Raw genomic sequence first — 7,500 nt, 5'->3', positions numbered from 1 at the left:
AGACTCATCCCATTTTCAAACCTTAAAGGACGTAAAAGATATTATAAGAAAACACTCAGTAAAAAACTGTTCATTACAAAAACACACAAAAAAAAAAAAAAATTCGAAACGAAAGGTATATACGATGAATACAAAGATGAAAACAAAAGCAGAATTTTCGAATTACAAATAAAAGTATGATTGTGCAAAGCCTCAACCAGACTATTTCAAGTTGCTGGCTTAAGTGATATGGGGGCGGGGGGGACTGAGGCTAATTGGTTATTCAGTTTAGATGTTTGTTATGTAATCGTTACCGATTCTAAAACTAGCTGAGAGGGAATTGCCCTATGGAATGATTTTGTAGTTTTTATATGAAATGCTAATATTGCATTGTTATGCATGTGTTTGTGTACTTATATACACACACACACACACACACACTATATATATATATATATATATATATATATATATATGTATATATATATATATATATATATATATATATATATATATATATATATATATATATAAAGCGATATTAATCTCCCTGTGTCGTTGGGAGTGAGTATTTTTAAGAATTAGCTAAATGTTAAGTAAAAAAAATATCAGATGGTTGAGTTGATAATACAATATTAGATTAATAAGAAAAATTAAAAGATAAGAAATCTCGAAATACATTTGCTTTATCAGAGAGAAATATATTCACTAATGCACAGTTTGGAAATCTCATCTGCATAGATAATGTGCCGTTTTTTATCATATTCCCTGTAAACATTTAAATGATTTTTTAATAAAATCTTTAGTAAATTAATCATATTTTCGAATGTAAGATACTTTATTGAACTATTAATAAATAACAAAGTGTCTTTTTTTCATGAAATGGAGAACGAAACTCCAAAATTAAGCCATTGTTCCCTAGTCTTGGGTAGTGCTATAACCTCTGTACCATGGTCTTCCACTGTCTTGGATTAGAGTTCTCTTGCTTGAGGGTACACTCGGATACACTATTCTATCTTAAATCCCTTCCTCTTTTGTTAGCTTTTTTATAGTTTATATAGGAGATGTTTATTTTAATGTGACTTTTCTTAAAATATTTTATTGTTCCTAGTTTCCTATCCTTACTAGGCTATTTTCCCTGTTCTAGCCCCTGGGCATTCTGATTCTCCTACTAGGGTTGTACCTTAGCAATTAATAATAATAATAATAATAATAATAATAATAATAATAATGATTGATAATGATAATGATGATGCTGATGATAATAATGATAATAACGATAAAAAGATGAATACTGTTAAAATCTCGGAAGAGGTAAGACCCTCATCCCAGAGATTTCTAATCTTTCCTACGTCCTGTCAAGACTTTCGTCCCCAGTTGATCATTGATGTTTGAACGCAAGATTGCGTTCTGTCAGTCAATCTGTGATTCCTGTGGTCTCGGTGTCTTTGGCGTGGAAATTGAACGCGGTTCATTGCGACTTTGGGAAGGATAAATCTCTCTTTGTAGGATAGGATAGGAGTGATGTAATCAGTGCCTTTGTCAAAATCGAAGATTTTGCGAATGGTATGTACAGTTGGCTTCATTGATTCCAGTACACTTATTGGGAAGACAAGGAGACGCCAGTGTACCGAAATTAATGAAGCCAACTGTACATGTATTACCCCATGTGTGTTTCTTAGTTTATTTGTTTATTTGTTTTTCTGTGTGTGTGATTGATTAATTGATTTGAGGTTTAGTGGCATCCTGACATCTAAGGTCATTGACGCCTGTTCGTTTGTGAGCAATTTTACATAATAACTACTTAACCGATTTTGACCAAACTTGGTAGTCATGTTGGGTATGACCTAAAGATGAAGCTGTAACATTTTTGATAAAGTAAATCTAAGTACAAGTACGCAGCTGTACTTTAAAAATAATAGCAATGTTAATTAAATGGGAAATATTGTTATTTTATTCTTTTGTTTGTGAACAACATTACGCAAAAACTACTGAACCAATTTCAACGACACCTGTGTGAGATGTGGTTCATGAAATCTAGGGAAAATCCATTAGGTTTTGAAGAAAATTCATCGAAATATAAGTACCCAGTATGGTTAAGAGCAGTTTCCTGATCGCTGATTGGTTGGACAAGATAATTCTAACCAATCAGAAAGCAGGAAACTTTTCCGAGCTAAAAGGGCACCCCTGCGAGTCAGTGCAAATGCGCCTCATTAAAAAAAATTGAGTAGAGTGTTAAACATTTTTGTAAATCCATACATCCTTTTATAGAACCTAGCTGCTTCACTCTTGTTTATTTGTTTACCCATTTCAAACTTGAATGAAGAATATTGATTTTTAACTTTTTTTTTTTCAAGCAAAGCAACAGGTAGGATTCAATTTTTTTTTCATCCTTTTTCCTAGAGGAGGGGAGTAGGAGTGGGCATGGAAGGATCTTGGGGGTGGGGAAGGGGGTGGTGGTTGTGGGAGTTATATTCAGTGACAGACTTCTCTTAGAAAGTATTTTTAACCATCTTTTCTTTTCACTTTCCACCTGAAGTGGTTCTTTGTGGGGAAAGTAGTTCGTTATGTTTGTGAGATAGATCTTGGAGAGACAGAGAGATAGATAAGAGTGGAAGAGAGAGAAAGAAAGGCAGTAGAATGAAGGTGATGAAAATGTATACACATATGTTTTTCTATTGTGTAGGTAATGTCTTAATATGTACCTCTGCCAACGAAGTTGGGAGGAGGTTATGTTTTCGCCCCTGTTTGTCTGTTTATTGTTTTTGAACAACTTCCTGGTCATAATTTTACTCACAGAGACTAGGGAAACTTCCAGGGATTAATTTCTATGTTGAGACGTGGAAGTTATTCAATTTTGAAAGTCCTAGGTCAAAGGTCAAAGTCGAGAAATGAGCTGCCGTGGAGGTGGTCACAATTTTACTCATAGAGTAATAAAACTTCCAGGTATTAATTGTTATTTTTAGACGTGGAAATGATTCTATTTTGAAAGTCCTAGGTCAAAGGCCAAAGTCGAGAAATAAGCTGCCATGGAGGTGGTCACAATTTTAATCATAGAGTAATAAAAACTTCCAGGTATTAATTGTTATTTTGAGACGTGGAAGTGATTCAGTTTTGAAAGTCCTAGGTCAAAGGTCAAAGTCGAGAAATAAGCTGCCGTGGAGGTGGTCACAATTTTACTCATAGAGTAGTGAAACTTCCAGGGATTAATTGTTATGTTGAGACGTGGAATTGATTCAATTTTGAAAGTCTAGGTCAAAGATCAAGGTCGAGCAAAAGGTCAACCCCAATAAGCTGCCATGGCGGAGGTCTGCACTGTGAATGCTCTTATAAATAAATTTTTTTTTTATTAATTATCTACTGGTTTGAAATGTTTCCTTGTTTATTTTCGGCGACAAATAGATTGTAGGGGACAAAGGCAAAAAAGTTTGAAGTATTAGAAAACACTGACGGAAAAGATTTTATCTTTTTTTTCATGAGTGAAAAATTTATCGCGGCAAATTTTGAATGAAAATATTCAAGAATAAAATAGAATATCATATGGTAACAATGTTCACACATCAGAAAAATAAAAATTGAATTACCAGACACTTGTATTTCTGAAAAGCAAAATTTAAGTGCATCAGACTTGTAATTATGATTTTGTTTTTTTAGAAATATCTTTAAAATTAGTGTAACATCATAGAAATTGTTGAATAATACACATTGACATTTTAAAATGTCTCTTAAGAACATCGAACCCTCAGTAAAAGAATTAAATAATGAAAGTGTTCATAGTATTAGCAAACTTGTATAAGATTTTTTTTTAATACCACAGACTGATATTTGGAAAAAATAGATATATGTATGCGATAACAAATTTCACAATAGAAGCAGTGTAACATCAGAAGCAATGTTAAATACCACAGAATGACATTTCAAAAAGAAAAAAATCGAAGGTTAATATTCTTAACTGGAAAATTGTGATATTTCAGATTTAGAATTACAGGAAATTATTGCCTTTGGAGGGTGGGCTGTGGCACCCTAGCAGTACCAGCCGAACTCGGTTGAGTCCCTTGTCAGGCTGGGAGGAACGTAGAGAGGAGACGTCCCCTTTTTTATTTCATTTGTTTGATGGCTACCCCCTAAAATTGGGGGAATAGCCTTGGTATATGTATGTATGTATTACCTTCGGAATATTGCGTCATTATAATTTCTGAATACCAGTGCCATCTTTAAGAAAAAATATATATTTTTATTCCATGGGAAAATCTTCACAATTAGAACATTATGGCATTAGAAAATAAAATTATACACAGCCAACTGACATTAAAAAGTTTAAAGGTCGCTCATGAATGACAGAGGCAAGGGACAGTGACAATGTCCTAGAGACTGACCATATATACATATGATCAGCGCCCAAGTTAGAACCAGGAAGGGCCAGGCAGTGGCTGCTGATTACTCATCAGGTAGACCTATGGAGTCCCCCCAACCCCCCCCCCTCTATCCTTTGCTCACAAGGATTGTGAGGTTGGATACACTACAAGAATTATCAAGCATGAGCGGTGCTCGAACCCCAGTCCATCAGAACGACAGGCAGGGACGTTCCCAATAGGCTTTCACAAACTGTCATGAAGATTTTCATAGTGACATCAGAAAAATAAATTCTCAGAGATGTCTGACTGACATTTTAAGAAAACAAATTCAGAAAAATAAATTCTCAGAAATGTCTGACTGACATTTAAAAAAAATAAATTAAAAAAAATAAAATTGTCCGAGATGTCTGACTGACATTTTAGAGAAAAAAAATATCTGGAAAAAAATTGTCCGAGATGTCTGACTAACATTTTAGAGATAAAAAGATTTCAGAAAAATAAATTGTAAGAGATTTCTGACTTGACATTTTAGAAAAAAAAAAAGATTTCAGAAGAATAAATTGTCAATGTGTGACTGACATTTTAGGAAAAAAGGGTTTCAGAAAAATAAATCGTCAGATGTCTGGCTAACTTTTTAAAAAAAAAAATCAGAAAAATAAATTGTCAGATTATGACTGACATTTTAGGAATAAACTTTTCCATGAAAATTTTCCTTAGAGAAATCTAGAGGTATTTGAGCAAACTGAAGAGAGGAATCTCCGATCACTCTCTTCATGATGAAACGAATCAAAATACCCAATCTATGAAGAGACGATCCATCTACTTCAACCCACATCCCCTGAGTGCCATCTCTCACTATCACTCTCACTCTCGCTTCCATTTAAGACACTTTTTCTCTCTCCCCTACCTCTCACCGTCCCCTATCTTTCTTCATTTTTTTTCTCCTCACTTGAAAGGACTCCAACACCTCTCCTTCCTCTCCACCTCTCCCAATCCACGTCCCTTGTAAATGCTGTTTCTTTCATGCCAGGCATTTTCAGTAGAAGGAGCTATTTAAGGACCCGTGAAAACACCGATTGTGTCTCCTTGATTGCTTGCAAAAGGGGGGAAAAGACGCTGCAATGCGATGGGCGGAAAAATTGGAAATTATGTCGGTGTTTGTGGTTAATAGACAGGAAGACAAGGGACAGACAGGTTCACTTTGCAAAAGGACGCTTTTGGCAACGAAGGCCTCTTGGAGAAAGGAGCTGTGCTTCCTTTAGGGGGCGTGTGTTGGAGGAGGTGCTGTCATTGTTGGTGGTGAGGGGGTGGGTGGGTGGGGGGTGTTTATTAAAAGGAGTTCGTTTTCTATTGGTGATTTCACTTGAGCGTTTAATTTGCGGTCATGTTTTACTGATCAGAAAAGTTGTAAAAGGAGTCCTGGGGATGATAACGGTGATCGAGGTAAATTAGTTTTTTTTTTTTATTGAGTATTGGTGGTAATGATTACTAATGGATGTTCGAAGGCAGTTTTTTAATTTTTTTTTTTTTTTTTTTTTTTTTGGGGGGGGGGAGGGTTCCTTAGTAGAATATTGTCAGGAGAGGCATGAGTTCAAGAAGTAATAAGAAAAATATGAATTATATTCTATAAGTTTTTTTTTTTTTTTTTTTTTTTTTTTTTGGCATTGGTGACAATGATTTTTAATGGGTGTTCTGAAGCAAGATTTTTCTTTCTTTTGTAAGCCCTTTGTAAAATGTCAGAAGCAAGATTTCAAGAAGTAATGAGAAAAATATGAATTATTTTTTTATAATATTTTATAGGTATTGTATGAGAGATAAGAACGGGAAACCAACATCAATGAATTATTATTAATGGGTGTTCGAAAAATGCCTTTTTTTTCTTTTTTTTCTTTTCTTTTTTTTAAATATTGTCAGGAGAGGCATGAGTTCAAGAAGTAATGAGAAAAATATAAATTATTTTAAATAATATTTTATAGGTATTATATGAAAGATAAGACAAGGAAAAATCAGTGAATGCATATTTGGCTTTGAATTCATACCTGTGAAGAAGGGTAATATATTAATAAAATGAAGATTTATTTATATAACTATAAAAGCAAGTTACCATTTCAATAATTTAACTTTCTTTTATTGTATTTCTATCTTTACATTGAACTAGTTAAAACTTAATCTCATTTTTATTATTAGTATCGTTACCTCCGTTCTTCATTCACACCATCTTTAAATATTTCATCGACCTCATTCATCCATCTTGACACTAACTCGCCTCTAATAATAATATTTACTATTTAAGACTTATTTCTGTATTAATTGTACCCCATCTTTCATGCCGTCTTTCATTCCATCTTTCATTCCATCTTTCATTTCACCTTTCATTCCATCTTGGTGTAATTTATTTTATTTGCATGGATTTTTATCCTAATTTTATATTATATTTTGACACTAACTCGCAACTAATGATAATATTTACTATTAAAGACTTATTTTTGTAGTAATTGCACCCCATCTTTCATTCCATCTTTCATTACATCTTTCATTTCATCTTAGTGTAATTTATTTTATTTGCAAGGATTTTCATCCAAACTTTATTATTATTATTATTATTATTATTATTATTATTATTATTATTACTTGCTAAGCTACAACCCTAGTTGGAAAAGCAGGATGCTATAAACCCAGGGGCTCCAACAGGGAAAATAGTTCAGTGAGGAAAGGATACAAGGAAAAATGAAATATTTTAAGAAGAGCAACAACATTTAAATAAATATCTCCTATATAAACTATAAAAGCTTTAACAAAACTAGGGGAAGAGAAATTGGATAGAATAGTGTGCCCGAGTGTACCCTCAAGCAATAGAATTCTAACCGAAGACAGTGGAAGACCATGGTACAGAGGCTATGGCACTACCTAAGATTAGAGAACAAGGGTTTGATTATGGAGTGTCCTTCTCGTAGAGGAGCTGCTTACCATAGCTAAAGAGTCTCTTCTACCCATACAAAGAGGAGAGTGGCCACTGAACAATTACAGTGCAATAAGAAAAAATTGTTTGATAATATCAGTGTTGTCAGGTGTATGAGGAGAGAGGAGAATATGTAAAAAATAGGCCAGACTATTCGGTGTGTTTGTTTAGATAAAGGGAAAATGAACCGTAACCAGAGAGAAGGAT

The sequence above is a fragment of the Palaemon carinicauda genome, chromosome 30 (assembly GCF_036898095.1).
Source record: "Palaemon carinicauda isolate YSFRI2023 chromosome 30, ASM3689809v2, whole genome shotgun sequence".
Lineage (NCBI taxonomy): Eukaryota > Metazoa > Arthropoda > Malacostraca > Decapoda > Palaemonidae > Palaemon > Palaemon carinicauda.
Note: the sequence above shows the minus strand (reverse complement) of the source record.